At 41.6% G+C, this 16,909-nt stretch overlaps 1 protein-coding gene and 1 pseudogene across 1 annotated transcript in view; one reads left to right on the forward strand and one right to left on the reverse strand.

Annotated features, from left to right (window-relative positions):
• The window catches only part of RMI1 (RecQ mediated genome instability 1), a 534,328-nt gene that overhangs the window by 475,560 nt on the left and 41,859 nt on the right, over positions 1-16,909 (reverse strand). The gene's annotated exons all lie outside the window — the stretch shown is intronic.
• On the forward strand, positions 12,300-13,035 carry LOC146399445 (ATP synthase F(0) complex subunit g, mitochondrial pseudogene; annotated as a pseudogene).

Consider the following 16,909-nt stretch of genomic DNA (forward strand, 5'->3'; position numbering starts at 1 on the left):
AGGTATCTGAGAGCAGAGTCTGCAACCTACACCACAGCTGATGGCAACCCCAGATCCTTAACCCACTGAGCAAGAACCTGCATCCTCATGGATGGTAGTTGGATTTGTTTCCACTGAGCCATGATGGGAACTCCCATTCTTTTGAGCATTTATGTAAACCCCTTGGATGCTGACCTAGATAGGCATGGTGAAAATCTGTTACCCATTTCTCCTCTCCTACCACAGGAAGAATGTTACAATCCTTTTCTTCCCTTATGTTCCAGAATAAACAGGTCCAATCCATTTTGTCCTAGGAAAAGACCGATCCCCAAGCCCTTCTACCAGTACCTGCTGAATCTGCTAGTTTCTCCTCACACTTCCGTCAAACCATTTAAATTACTATTTCTACTCAAAAGGCCTAATTAATGCCCTTTCAGGTATAACATTTTAAAATGCAATCACATTGAGCCCAGTAAGGATATTTATTGCCTATAGAATTCTGCAAAATGTGCTCCAGTTTTGCACTTCCTGTCAGCTTATTCTGTCCCTTTGATACTTCAGCTGGTAGAGCAGAGGGCTGTGGCTGACCCTCTGATTATAAGCTTATTCTTTTGTCCAAGATGCAGAGCCGGCATAAGTTGCCATTGACAAATTTGAAGGCATTATTTCCATTACGAAGCTCTTGTGTTATTAGGGATATGAGACCCTGAGTCTTGGATAGTTCCCTCCATGCAGTTACCCACCCCACACTCACTTACAGCAAAGTTGCCGATGCTGCTCTTAAGAAAGTTATTTGTTTACAGGTGACTCAACAAGATACATCAGGACTTTTTCTTCTCTGCCTACACCACATAAGTAGAAGAGATGACATCTCTTAGCTTTTCTGGGATTTGCTTTTGTCAAGTCTATGAATGCACCAAGGCTAGAAGCTCTGGGAATTTGTGGTAAACAGTCTACATACCTGAAAGGAGAGGCAAGAGAGAGGAGACACCTGGGGTCTCACTCAGACAGCTTATCTTTTTTTTTAGGGCCACACCTGTGGCATATGGAAGTTCCCAGCCTAGGGGTTGAATCAGAGCTGAAACTGTCAGCCTCTGCCAAAGCCACAGCCATGCCAGATCCAAGCCTCGTCTGTGACCTACACTGCAGCTCCAGGTAACGCCAGATCCTTAACCCACTGAGCAAGGCCAGGGATTGAACTCGCATCCTCATGGACACTAGTAGGACTCATTGTTAACACCGAGCCAAAGCAGGAACTCCCAGACATCTCATCTTTGTGCCTGTAACTTTGCAGTTCTACAGGGGCTGGTCAGGGAACCATCTGTGTCATGTGGAACCAACACGGCAATGAACTCCGCTCAGTCATCAGACATCATAAATGGTTGCTGAGAAGTGGTGAGACTTCCCCTCTTGCCCCTTGAAGAACATGAAATAATGCCCCTAGGAAGTTTTCAGGGGCATAGTGCTTTAGGACACAAGCTTTGGATTCAGACTTGAATCTGAATCTCAGCTCTGCTGCTTGCTAGTTGTGTTACCTTGAGCAATTTGCTTAGTCTCTCTGAGCCTCCATTTGATCGTCTTTAAATTGGGACTAATAATGTTCGCCTCACAAGGTTATTGTGATAAATAAATGAGCAATGTATGATAGGTGCTTGGCATGGTAGCTGATTCAAATAATCAGCTGGTGGTAGCTGCTATCATTACTATTACCGCCCCTGTTAGTGCTATATTTCCCCCACAGGTAGTAACAGCTCCTGGCTTCTGTAAGAACAATGACATTCTTCCCAAGAAAAATGTTCAAGTCATCCTTATCTCTTACCCCTCCCTCAGTCCCCACATCCAAAGAATCACTGAGTTTTGTTTTGGGTTTTTTTTTTTTTTTTTTTTTTTTTGTCTTTTTGCTGTTTCTTGGGCCGCTCCCGCAGCATATGGAGGTACCCAGGCTAGGGGTCAAATCGGAGCTGTAGCCTCCAGCCTATTCCAGAGCCACAGTAATGTGGGATCCGAGCCGCGTCTGCAACCTACACCACAGCTCACGGCAACGCCGGATTGTTAACCCACTGAGCAAGGGCAGGGACCGAACCCATAACCTCATGGTTCCTAGACTGCGCCATGACGGGAACTCCAGAATCACTGAGTTTTATTAATTCATCCCTGCCTTTGCATTTCCATTGTCACTCCTCTGCTTCATTACCCTCCTCACACCTTTATTACCTCTTACCTGGACCTTCACTCAGTAAATGTTTATTAAAGTACCTACTATGTGCTGGGCATGGTGGAAAATTCAGATGTGCAGTACTTACTTCAAAATATACTTATAAGCTGGTGGTCGTGGTAGAGGAAAACACAGACATTTGGGTAGGTAACTAGAATGCAAGGCCAAATGAAACACAATAGAATATATAGGAAGCTTTCACACACACACACACACACACACACGTCACCAAAAATAATTAAATATACAGGAAGGCTTCATGGAGGCATTGCCCCATGATACGAAACTTGAATAGTGAATAAAAAGAAAAAAAGACATTTCAGTCTAAGAACACAGCATAAGCAAATGCAAGGCTGCAGGAAATGCATCATGTTGAGAGAATGTTGAGCTGTAGGATGGGGCTAGGGGATGGAGTGGGAAGGCCAGAGCAACAGCTGAGATGGAAGCACTAGAGGTGTCCACTCAAAGGCAAGAGTATATGAATCAGGCAGCTCTGCTTCAAATTCTGCCTCTACTCCTAAAGGTCATGCAGCCCACAAATTGTTTATCTTCCCTGAAACTCAGTTTCCTCATTTGTAAAATATAGGCAATAAAATACCTACTTCATAAAATCACTGTGAGGATTAAATGAAATAATATATGTGGAGCACTCTGTACAGAACCTAGAATATAGCAAGGACTGGACGGTAGTTATTGTTTTCACAGGAGGCTGTTATGGACTGAATGTTTGTGAACACCCCCCAAAATTCATAGGCTGAAACTCCAACCCTCAATATGGCTATGTTTGGAGACAGATGTTCCTTACTTTAAGGAAGTAATTAAGGTTAAATGAGGTTGTAAGTGTGGGTCCTTGATCCTATAGGATTAGAGTCATGTTCAAAGAGCATTCTCTCCCCATGTGCAGCCACCAAGTGAGGACAGAGATGGCTGTCTACAAGTCAGAAACCACCTAGGATCTGGCATTGCCGAAAGCTGCAGCAAAATTCACAGATGCAGCTCAGATCCAGTGTTTCTGTGGCTGTGGTGTACGGCCTCACCTGCAGTGCCAATTTGACCCCTACACTGGGAACTTCCATATGCTAAAGGTGTAGCCATAAAGAGAAAGAAAGAAAGAGAGAGAGGGAGGGAGGAAAGAAGAAAAAGCAAGGAAGGAAGGAGGCAGGGAATGGGGGAAGGAATGAGGGGAGGAAGGAAGAAAGGAAGAAACTAAACCCAGCTAGAATCTTGATCTTGAACTTCTGGCCTCCATAACAATGAGAAAAAAAATTTATTTTGTTTAGGGTACCCAATCTATTTTTGTTATGGCAGCCTGAACTGAAACTGACTAATAAAGAGGGCTTTTTTTTTTTTTTTCTTTTTACCTTTTTCTAGGGCTGCACTCACAGCATATGGAGGTTCCCAGGATACGGGTCTAATCGGAGCTGCAGCCACCGGCCTACAACACATCCACAGCCACACCAGATCTGAGCCAAGTCTGCAACATACACCACAGCTCACAGCAACACCGGATCCTTCACCCACTGAGCAAGGCCAGGGATCAAACCCACATTCTCATGGATCCACTGTGCCACAACAGGAACTCCCTGAATGGCATTTTAAGGGGTATGTTCTTTATTCTGTGGGCAATGGGGAAGCATTAAAAATTTCTGAGGTTCCATCCTGCTGAATAGCACTGGGAACTATATCTAGTCACTTATGATGGAGCATGATAATGTGAGAAAAGGAATGTATATGTGTATGTGTGACTGGGTCACCTTGCTGTACAGCAGAAAATTGATAGCACACTGTAAACCAGCTATGATGAAAAAAATAAAAATCATTAAAAAAAAACAAAAACAAAAAAACTTCTGAGGCTCCAAGAATCACACTGAGATCTGACTATCTGAGAGTTGAAGACTGATGGGAACATTCTCTTTACTGACCTGCGTCCTGTATCTGCCCTTTTCCATTCATTCATGACCATCACTCTAAGATCATTAGCCCCAGTACTGCCTAGATGAGCTGCTCAAATGTTTGACCTAGGGGAAAAGCCTAAACCCTTTAGTTTGTTATTCCAGGCCCTCTGGAATCTGGATCAGCACCCCCACCCCCTTTCCTAACCCACTACTTTCCTTAGCTGGGAAGATCAGACCCTGGGTTGTCCCACATTTGTGCTTCTATTCAAGTTTTCTTCCAATAAGAATACTCATTCCCATTGCTCCATCTAATGCATTGTGGTTACCACAGGTGAAGCCGTTGGGAAGAGAGAAGAACTGGGAGAGTAAGAATAACATATACACACTACTGTATAAAACATGCGATTAACGAGAACCTGCTTATAGCACAGGGAAATCTACTCAATAGTTCGTAATAACCTATATGGGGAAAAAAGAATGGATATGTTTACATGTATGACTGATTCACTTTGCTGTACCCATACACCTAAAACTAATACAACATTGCAAATCAACTACACTCCAGTAAAATCCAATTTTTTTAAAAAATCTAATTCCTCCTTTAAGGCTATTTCCCTAGGATGTCTCCCCTCCTTTGATCATTTGCTGTTTGTACCTCTGGCATATCACACCTTCAGTACACTGTGGTCTTTGCTTCCATCTCCAGGTCCAGCTGCCCAATGCCAGGCAGCCTCCATGCTAGGCTCAGGACACTAGATTCTCGGGGAGTCAGTATCCAGGATCTAGTCTTGCAGATGCATCCCCTACCCTTCAAGGTCCTACATCTCCCTAGGGCACAGGCCCCGCTGCCAGGAGGTAGTGGAGAAAGAGTAGCAGTTAAGAGCATGGACCTGGATGTTGGGCCACCAGGGCCTCTGTCCTGGCTCTATGCTTTGCTTGTCATGTGACCTTGGGCCTCTCATGGTTCAGTTTCCTCAATTGAAAAGTTTTGAATAAAAATAATCTCTGTTAAGAATACTACATGATTCTACTTACACGTGGAACCTAAAAAGACAAATGAACAAACATAACAAAACAGAAACATATATAAAGAAGAGGAGTTCTCATTGTGGCTCTGGGTTACAAACCCAACTAATCTCCATGAGACTGCGGGTTCAATTCCTGGCCTCCCTCAGTGGGTTAAAGATCCCACATTGCCGTGAGCTACGGCATAGATCAAATATGCAGCTCAGATCCTGAATTGCTGTGGCTGCGGCATAGGCCAGCAGCTGCAGCTCTGATTTGACCCCTAGCCTGGGAACTCCCATATGCCGCAGGTTCGGCCTTAAAAAGAAAAAAAAAATACAGAGAACAAATAAGTTGTTACGGGAGGGGAAGGGGAGGAGAGAGGAAAGAAATAGGTGAGAGAGCTTAAGAGGAACAAACTTCCAGGTGCAAAATAAATGAGTCATGGGCATAAAATGTACAGTGTGGAGAATATAGTCAATAACTATGTAATATATTTGTATAGTGACTGGTCGTAACTAGACTTATCACAATGATCATTTTGAAATGTATCAAAATATTGAATCACTATGCTGTGTAACAGGAACTAACCGTGTTATAGGTCAATTATACTTCAACAACAAACAAACCCAGGAGTTCCTGCTGTGGCGCAGTGGGTTAAGAATCCTCAGGTCGCTGCAGAGTTGTGGCTTCAATCCCTGGCCCCGGAACTTCCATATGCTGCAGGTGTGGCCATTAAAACAAAACAAAACAACTCATAGAAAAAGAGATCAGATTTGTGGTTACCAGTGGCAGGGGGTTGAGGGTGGGGGAACTGGATGAAGGCAGTCAAAAGGTACAAACTTCCACCTTTAGAAGAGGTTCACTAAATTTACTGTGAAATCATTTCATGATGTATGTAAGTCAAATCCCTACATTGCACACACCTTGAACTTATACAGTGCTGCATGCCAATTGTATCTCAACAAAACTAGTAGAAAAAAATAGTCTCTGTTTCATGACTAATACTCATATTTACCCATTTAATCATTATAATGAAACTTATCATGTTTCAGATGAGAAAAAGTAACTCCTTATTCAAGGTCATGTAGCTAATAAGTGGCAAAGCTAGGACTCACGATGCCCAGCCCTCATGGAGCCAATAAAAATCGGGAAGTTGATTTAAAAGTTGTTAAATAGATTCTATTTTTGTCTAATGCAATTTTATTACTAGATCATAAGAATCTGTGATAGTGGGAAATTCTAAGATAGTCATGTCAATGTTTACTGTAAACATGTGCTTGTGTTGACTTGGCCCAGCCAGTGGACAAGAGAGGCCCAGCAGGCCGTGGTGAAATGTTCCTCCCGCTTCTGCACAGGCTGGCATTGGATTCCAGAGACATACTTATGTCTAGTGGCATAAAGCATTAAGAGGTTTGCCCATAGTCATGGATTTAACCTAGATTTAACCCAGGTTGCTTAATTCCAAATCTTTCTACCTCATCCTTGGGTGACCGACTCATTCCAGCTACCTGGGACTGTCCTGGTCTTAGCACTGAAAGTCCTAGATACTAAGACACCCCCCATTCCTGGCCACACCAGGATAGCTGGTCACCCTTAGTTGCTCACATTCAGGGGACAAGATAGATGATTGGGGTGGGTGGAGTGAGAGAGAACAGATGACCATTTTTATAAAGGCTGGGTCAGAGTTGATGATTTCTGAAGTTGTTTTCAATCTAATCAGTGCAAAGAAGCAAAGATGTTCTCAACTCCCTGGATGTTAATTTTATAATTTAGTAGCTGGTAAGAAAGTGAGAAAGATAACTCTAGCAGTACAGTGGAAGGTTCAAGAGAAGATAACTCTGGGGAAGGTAACTCTATTCTGTCCTCACATCCCCACACAGAACAGACTCTGTCCTATTTCCCACACTGCACTCTATGGTCACACCTGAAACTGTCTTTTGAACTTGTTTGCATGCTTCTTTTTCTTACTAGACCCCAAAGTTCCTTGAGACACTGAGTCTTATCCATCACTAAATACCTGGCACAGATCAGGTATTTGTTAATTGTTGGTTGACTAACTGAACAAAGGATCACTTTTTTCTTCTACATTGAATTCATAATACATTTTGCTAGCTTTCCTCCAGTGCATATCACAGTATCTTGAGAAGAACATTATGTAATGATGGTATCCTTCACAATAATCAAACTAATTCCATTAGTGACAGAATTACTGATTATTGATGCCCTTTCACCCCTTGAAGTTTTGCATTTATGGTAAATCTACCCTATTCCTTTCTATTTGAATCTTATAAAACCTAGCTGCATTATTATTACATTGTAGCCATTTCTCTGACAGGTGTGGCTCTATTGCTTCAAACAATATATCTAGTCTGACAAACATAGATTTTTTTTTAAACCCAGTGTCTTGTGTTTTGAGGTTTTCCAATGTTTTTGTTGGATCTAGCCAATATTTAATAACATTTACTATCACTGAATGTTTTGTATGAATGTCACTGACTCTTCAACATATTTCTTGCAGATCTTTAGGACTCAAAGTGGTATGAATGAGAGCCTCAAAACGGTATTATATAATCTTTGCCTTCAAGAATTTCTGGTCTACTGGAAGAGATAAGACTTACATAGACATGAAAAGATAACTAATAACGGATCTTAGGTGAAATGCATTTAATGTGCCAAATGAGTGACATAGAACATAAATGACAATACACTTACTATTTTCCCTGTGTTTCCATATACTGTGGGTGCTTTGGGGATATATTATTTTTAAGCTCAGCACTTGATTTTTAAGAGACATCTGATTTTTATCAAGCTTCCCAGGTGATTCTGAGGTACAGTGAAGGTTAAGATTCACTACTGTAGACAAGGGGAGCGACTGAGGTATTTGACGCAAGAAGATGTCATGATAGAAGTGTCTGATCAAGATTCATCTAGTAGAGTGCAAGATGGAGCAGAGCACAGAGAAACTGTAGATCAATGATGCAGAACAAAAGCCGCAGCACTGGAGTTCCCGTTGTGGCTCAGCGGTTAATGAACTCAACTAGGATGCATGAGGATTCAGGTTCAATCCCTGGCCTCACTCAATGGATTAAGGATCCAGTATTGCCTCGAGCTGTGGTGTAGGTCTCAGAGGCAGCTCGGATCTGGCATTCCTGCAGCTGTGGTATAGGCCGGCGCTGTAGCTCGGAATTGGACCCCTAGCCTGGGAACCTCTGGAGGCCTCCAGTGCAGCCCTTTAAAAAAAAAAAAAAAAAAAAAAAAAAGCCACAACATTTCTCCACTCATGAGATAAGAAAAGCCTTAACTACTAGGAATAGCATAAAGGGAAAGAAAGAGGAAAGCATGGAAAACACTGAACTTAAGTGACAGAGTGTTTGCTGGGGTGGGAGGGGGGAAGGAGAATGAAAAATAACTTCAATATTTCTAACTTAAGGAATTAGAATAATAATAATAATAGCTAACATGCAACAATCACTGTGGCGATCACTGTGGCCTGGTTACTTCAGCAACCGTGCCCATCCCTCTTCTTTTCCCACTCATCTTCCATTACAGAGGCTGGATATTAGACAGTTTCTTTCCTGGCTTCTTTCACAGACAAGGGTGGACACGCGACTTACTCCTGACAATCAGACAGAGGGAGAAGTCCTTTGGGAGGCTTCTCAGAAAGCTTTTGTCTTCCTGACAAGAGGGACAGTAGATGCTGGCCCTGTCCTTCTCCCTTCTTCCTGCCTTGAAATGCAGATGTGATGCCTGGATGTGCAACATCTGGTGACCACAATGTGATAATCATGAAGATGAAAAGGCAGCATGTTAAAAATGACAAAAGGGAAGATAGAAAGAAATGAGGGCTTTGGTGGCACCACTGAACTGCTGCACCAAACCTGGAACTGCCCATAGCCAGTATTCTAGTTAAGAAAGAGAGTTAAATACATTTCTTGCCTACAATAATGTTAACTGGTGTTCTGCTACTTGGCACCTAATACAACCAAACTGATACAAACACTATGTGCCAGGCACAGGTCTAAGCAGTTTAATTCACTGCTTACAACAACTTGATGATAAATATGTTGTTATTATTCCAATTACACAGATGAGGTGATTAAGCCATTGAAAAGACAAATAATGTGGCCAAGGCCACACACTCAGTAAGTACCATAGCAGGATTTTAAAACTAGGCGGTCAACCTCCCAAGCCCTCACTCTTAACCACTACATATCTAGTTCCTCAATATTGGTGAGAGCACAGATAGAAATAAGGATGTTGGGAACACGTATGAACAGCCAGAAATCCAAGTGGAAATGTCCATCAGGAAGTTAGAAATGCCACGGCTGCAGCACAATAATATAAAGGACATTATTTAGAACTAAGAGCCATCTGCATTGAAATAAGAGTTGATTTAGAAGCTATAAAAGTTCCAGGAGTTCCCGTCATGGCTCAGTGGTAAACGAGCCCAAGTGGTGTCCATGAGGATGCGTGTTCAATCCCTGGCCTCACTCAGTAGGTTAATGGTCTGGCATTGCTGTGAGCTGTGGTGTAGGCTGGCAGCTACAGCTCCAACTCAACCCTTAGTCTGGGAACTTCTATATGCTGTGGGTATGGCCCTAAAAAGACAAAAGACACACACAAAAAAGAAGAAGCTATAAAATTTCCAAATTCTTTTCTCTACAAGGTGAGCTGAGTTGAACAGAAATGTAGCAACACTAGCTTGGCCCGAATAATGACACTTTGTTAACAAAATGCTTTCAACTATTCAAAAGCTGGCTCCCATGTTAGTGCCCCATTTAAATTCTGGCTTATGACTGCAATGTTTAAAGGAATGTTGTTAAGTGGAGGTCCAGGGCTACTCTTCATTTCTTATTGCCAGAGAAGACTGTTGGCTGTATGTAGCAATTTCCCAGTGCAGGCTAATGCAGAATATGACCTCAATCTTCTAGGCAGCTGCCAGTTCGCAAGGCTGGGCTGACCCAGCAAAATTACCCGGAATCTGGAATAGAGCTTCCAGGGCTACTGACATGTCCTATCACCTTCAACATCAGGGCAGACTGTTCTCAGAAAAGAGGATGAATGTTGTTTACCTTCATACCACTGAGGTTCACCAGTAAAAGATGTTTGTGAGGACCAAAGTGGGAGAAGGAGGGGGAAATAGGTGACATTCATTCCAAATAATAAAATAGTGGTAATAAGAGCTTGCACTTATTGAGCACTGGCTCTGTGCTGAGTGAGTGCCTTTCATGCATTATCTCACTCAAAGCAAGGTAATTTCTGGTCTGCTTCTATTTTAACAGAATCACAAAATGTCCAGAGAAAATTGTTGTTAATCACTGATGGCACCTTGTCACTTGCCAATTATTTTTTGTTGTTGTTCTTTTCCATCTTTCCTCAAAGACCTAATAAAGGTCAGCTGGAACATTCAGTGGATGCCCGTGACACAGTGATAATTCTCATACAAGGCTGACAGCGAGGAAAATAGAACAGTCCTGTGAAAAACAAACTGACCTGCCTAAGGATCTGAGAGGTCACCTATACGAAAAAAGTTGCATCTATGAACAGCCTATTGCCAATTTTGCAAGGTTGGTATTTACAGGGTCCTAGAAATGGAGCCAAGCTAATCCTTACTGATCCAACATAAGGTTGTCCATGCCCTGCTGCACTGGAAGAGAACTAAAAAAGGGAAAGATGTCTATTATACAATCCAGGTATTGGCCAGAATGTTCTGTCCTTTCCTTGATGATGAGATTTAATTCTGATCTGACTGTTCTAATCTTCATTACAAATCCCAGATGACACTGGAACAATTTTACTATCATTAAATACGTAAATGATATTAAAATCACTTCAACAACTAGAGTACACATATTAAAGCTTTAATTTATAATCCCTTTGCCAAAGCACTTCCATTAGAATTTCATTTAATATTTCTCTAGACTCACACTCCAAGTCCAATCATCACAATTAATTCCAATCTCCCTAATCAAGGACACAAGTCTTAACTTATTTTCCCTACAAGTAATAATGGAGATTATAAATGGAAGGATTTCATTACTATTCATGATTGTGGTCAGTTGTTCTCAGGTCTTGGTCTGGGACCATGTCCCTCCAGGATGCTATTTGGAAGCTAAACAGCCACAGATTTAGCTGCTAACAAAACAATAACAAAAAGGAGATGGGAAAAAAATACACATCAAGCTTCTTACAGAGATAAGAATGAGACAGGCTGAATCACCACTGAAGGGGTCGGTAGGTCTAAGGCCACTCCTGCCTCATGACTGGCAGCTGCAAAGGGTTCCCTCTGCTAAGCCCACTATCCAGCGTGGCAATGGGTCAGAATAGTAGGGAGAAGTGGTTCAGCCAGCATTAGCGGCTAAATCCAGGCAGACTACCTGTGGGCAAGATCTGATTTAGTATTTAAAAGCACACAGACAAGGAATAAATAGAAAGTCATCTCACAATTCTACAAACATTGATTTTTTTTTTTTTTGGTCCCAAAAGAGAATGAAGGGAAAGTGAGTTCCCTTGTAGACTTCAAACGCTCCCAAGATACACACCTAGTGTAGTACTGGGTACACAAGAGGAGATTAATAAATGTTTGTGGGACAGAAACTAACTAATATGTCCTATTGGTGAATTTGCATAACTACCAGACAAAACAGGTACTATTTTCCCATTTTACTGTGAAGAAATTGAGAAAGATAAAGTTTGATAATTTGTGTAAAAGGAATAAAGCCAGGAACCAAACTCAGATCTTTGTGGCTCCAAAGCTAAATGTTCTTTCCACTGCGTCATGATGCTGCAAACCACCTGCTTTGCTCAACTTAAAAAAAAAACAAAAAAACAAAACTTCCACATCTTTTCTTATTATAACTGGAGTTTCTTTGGTGGTGCAGCAGGTTAAGGATCTGGCATTGTCATTTCTGTCACTCAGCTTGTAGCTGTGGCAAAGGTTTGATCCCTGGCTATGGAAATTCCACATGCCACAAAAAAAAAAAAAAAAAAAAAAACTTTTATAAGACTATTCTACATATGTAAAATCCCCTCTTATTCAGATCTGTTTATTCCCCGCATTTGAACTAGTTTATTTATTTCTTCAAAATATGGACATGCTTCCACATTAACACAACTTTTTGCCCATCCTCCCTTCCTTCACTACTGGCACAGAAAAGGTGGTCACCTTCTATTTCTGGGTGAGATTTTTTTAGCCTAGAACCATGGCCCAATTTGTTCAGAGCCTCACAGAGAAGACTCAAGCCCTGGTAAATGCTGCTGTGCCTCCGTTAAAGCCTTGACAGGCCACATTCTGGTACTAGGTCAGGTTTGAGTTAGTGCCTCCAACCCTGCTAAGACCCTTACTGCTATTCAGAGGTTTAAAAAAGTAGTCATCAGGAGTTCCAGTTGTGGCTCAGTGGTTAATGAATCCGACTAGGAACCATGAAGTTGTGGGTTCAATCCCTGGCCTCGCTCAGTGGGTTAAGGATCTGACCTTGCCATGAGCTGTGGTATAGGTCACAGACACAGCTCGAATCCTGCGTTGCTGTGGCTCTGGCATAGGCCAGTGGCTACAGCTCCAATTAGAGCCCTAGCCTGGGAATCTCCATATGCCGCAGGTGCAGCACTGGAAAAGACAAAAAGACAAAATAAAACAAAACAAAATAAAATAAAATAAAATAAAATAAAAAGTAATTATCAGTGAGCTCCTAGGGGCCTAGTGGTTAAGGATTTGGCATTGTCACTGCTGTGGCCAGGGTTTGATCCCTGGCCCAGGGACTTCCACATGCTGCAGGCCCAGCCAAAAAAATGTCAAGTCATTAGTGCGCAAACTAGTAGCTTCGAATAGCTCATAGTTAAGGAAGCTATGCTGAATGGTTTGATGACCAATGAGGTGTGAATGTGGTTTTCTGTTTGCAAGATCATAGCAAGCATAGCATTATTGGCTAGAGTGTTTGAAAACCAACCTTTAATATCTGATTATATTTGGTTTATTTCAGTGTCCTTGCACCATGTGTGACCAGACTGCTATCTGAATAAAATGATGTGTCAAGGGAGCTCCCATCATGGCACAGCAGGAAAAAAGTCAACTAGGAACCATGAGGTTGCTGGTTAAATGCTTAGCCTCACTCAGTGGGTTAAGGATCTGGCGTTGCCATGAGCTGTGGTGTAGGTCACAGACGTGGCTCAGATCTGATGTTGTTGTAGCTGTGGTGTAGGCTAGCAGCTGTAGCTCTGATTGGACCCCTAGCTTGGGAACTTCCATGTGCCACGAGTGCAGCCCTAAAAAGAAAAAAGAAAAAAAAATGTGTCAAAATTGGTGTTTTCTCTATCAAACACTACATGGACGGTCACAGTATTTCCTTGTATTAAGGTGGGTTGTCTTTTGCTCTGACACATTAATACAGCTCTAAATGTATATATCATTGTTTAGTCTGAAATTGGAAAGGATATGGGTAAATGTATCAATCTGGTACATGTACATATGAGGAAAACATTTTAATTTGAAGGTTTGAAATATATTGTAGTGTATGAAATCATGTCAAGTAGCGATAAAGAATAAAATTTGGAATGTTTCTCCTTGCTAACACGACAGAAAGATCCTTTTGACAACAGCTACGTCTATAAATGTTGGGGTACTTATCAACTAATATATAGTCTCCCCAAAAGGGAAGAGCAGGCTGGTCTTCTAAATGTGTATCTTTGTAACATCTTTAACAGCAGGACAGAGTGAATGAGAACCATGATCTACATTCTAAATCCAAGACTGGCATGTGTTATATTATTAATCTATCCAGTTTTACGATTTTCAGAACATAGCTCTTTTTTTGGCAGCGCCATGGCATGTGGAAGTTCCCAAGCCAGGGACTGTACCAGTGCCATAGCAGCAACCTGACACCACTGGATCCTTAGCCCACTGTGCACCAAGGAACTCCAGAACTTATCTTTACAAAACAAAATATTTAAACAGGATTATAACTCAGTATCACCCATGGATCTAAATAGCAATTATGTTCTGAAATAAACAGACAAGACTGGCATTTAAAAGAACAAACCAAAAAAAAAACAAAAACAAAAACAAAAACAAAAGCAAATGAACAAAAAAGAAGTAATCCTCCTCCATCTCAAAGTGAAAGCTCCCTCTGTGGTCCTCCTTCTCATCCATTCTCCGAGGTCTTACTCTATCAATAATCCCCCCAACTTGACCGCATTTCATTACACCGTCATTCTTTCTTTTGTGACTTCTTCCCGCCAATGTATAAATGGTGTACACTGAAGCACTCTCCACCTGTTTAGCACACACACATCACCTTCACTCACCAGGAAACCCTTTGAACTACACTCCCTCTTTCCTTCCACTACCAAGTTTCCTTCTCACAGCCTCCATTTCCTCATCATCCAACTATATGCATCCTCATGATGTTCCAAAAACTCTCTCAATAACCACTGAAGGATCAAATCCAACAGCTTTTTCTTGGTGTCCCTCCTCCTCAGACTCTCTTCAGCAAGCACATCACCACCAGCAACTCTTATTTCTTCATAGTATCTTCTCCCATGATTTTTCATAATGGGTTCACTCTCAGAGCTACGTCTCATTCTTTTATTCCTCCTTTTCCTTCTGACCCCAAGAGTAAGTCTTCCCTTTGGTTATGGCCCATTTCTCTTCTCTTCACCTTTCTCCTTTGGGAATTTCACTCAATCTTTTCTTCCAATCTTCAGTCTTAACTAATGCCGAAGTCCACATTTCCAACTGCCTGTTGTTGGACATCTGCCTGTACTCCTGATAATTCAAACCCAATATGCTCAAAATAAAATGATATCTATTAATTATATTATAAATACTATTCTCTCAATCATTGTGGAAAAATGTTCACAAGTTAAGGTTGCAGATGTCTAATGCTACAGAAGCAGAATATTAATCACAGGAGGTCTAATATTCAAATAAGATTTATTTTCTTTTGTTTAAAAAATAATTTTTTAAATTAGCAGAAACGAATCTGACTGGGAACTATGAGGTTCCGGGTTCGATCTGCAGCCTTGTTCAGTGGGTTAAGGATCCGGCATTGCTGTGAGCTGTGGTGCAGATGAGACTCAGATCTGGCATTTCTGTGGCTCTGGCATAGGCCAGCAGCTACAGCTCCAATTCGACCCCTAGCCTGGGAACCTCCATATGCCGCGAGTGCAGCCCTAAAAAGACAAAAGCCAAAAAAAAAAAAATTAATACATGTTCTTCTAAAGTAATGCACGTAGTAAAAAAGAATCAACATGGGTGAATCTCAGGATTATAACGTTGAAGGGAAAAAATAAGAAATAGATGGTATGATTCTAATTATATAATTAACTTTATATAAGTGAATGCTTTTATTTATTTGCCTTTTCAGAGCCATACCAGCAGCATATGGAGGTTCCCAGGCTAGGGGTCTAATCGGAACTGTAGCCACCAGCCTACACCACAGCCACAGCAATGCCAGATCTGAGCCGTATCTGTGACCTACACCACAACTCACGGGCAACGCCAGATCCTTAACCCACTGAGCGGGGCCAGGGATCAAACCTGCATCCTCATGGATGCTAGTCAATACATTTCTGCTAAGCCATGATGGGAACTCCTAAATGAATGCTTTTAAACTAAAACATACAACACTAAACAATACATTATTTAAGAATATATAGAGTGGTAAAATTAAAGAGAAAACAAAGAAAATGTTAAATACAAAATTCAGGATAATGGTTCCATCTGAAGGAGGAAAGTGGAATTGGGAAGAGGCATTTTAGGGAATTCTAAACTACTGGAATGTTCTTAAGCTGTGACACTGACAATTTGTTTTATCATCATTCTCTAAACCTTCATGTATCTTACATATGCAGTTATTCTCTTCATTATTTAATAAAAATAAATAAAGAATAGTGGATATTTAATGAATCTGGAAATTCCTTAGCTTTCTTTCATATTCATGTGGAATCATGTAAAGCAATTAGCAGAGTATTTAACAAATGGGATCTACTTTCATGGGTCTCCATCATCTCATCAGTTGCTTATCCCGTAGGAATTTAAAAAAAACTAATACAAGAGTAGCAAGAGCTTGATTTGCAGAGACAAGGGGTACTCAGCAGCTTTACATGGTCCCAGGCAGTGTCAACACAACACCCAATGGAAGTGGGAAGGCTAGAATTGCCACACTACCCCTCTGACACTGACTGTCTGGTTTGAATTTTCTTCTCCAAAGTGAATGTGTGTCCTTCCTCCACAACTGTGTTCACCTTCACAATCTATCACCATCAGCCTGCAACCAGCTGCTCCAGGGGGTTATGTTCAGCATGCCAGATCAATAATGGCCATACCCTCATGTACAGAGTGCTACTCTGTGCCAGGCACTGCTATCTCATGTAGCCCACCAACTCCTCTCAAGGGTAATGCCTACTAAGCCCATTTCATGGAATAAAACAAGCTCAGGAGAGGTAAACAATCTGTCTAAAATCACAGCATTAGAGGACAGGGCTCCCATGGGCCAGCACAAGGGGCCCAGCCTGAGCCTCCCCCATCCACAGCCCAAAGAGCACCAAGTGTTGGAGCGTGTATTTGGACTAAATCCTCCCCCCAGCCCCAATTAGATATCATTTAACAAAATAAAGTAAAATAAAATAAAATAAAATAATAAAATAAAATCAGAGCAGTAACAAGTACTGGAGGTAGAATTCAGGTCCAGGTCTCTCTGACTCCAAGCACAAACTTCTCACTGACAACCAGCGTTCTGCATCATGGGACTTCTCTTGTTCATCCATTTTCCAATGAACCCTCCCCTCAAGTGAAGGAGGCAAGTCTCCTGAATGT

Source organism: Sus scrofa, chromosome 10, assembly GCF_054392235.1.
Source record: "Sus scrofa isolate SSC_HxYL_T2T_F1_AM1 chromosome 10, Sscrofa_HxYL_maternal_Yorkshire_Landrace_v2.0, whole genome shotgun sequence".
Lineage (NCBI taxonomy): Eukaryota > Metazoa > Chordata > Mammalia > Artiodactyla > Suidae > Sus > Sus scrofa.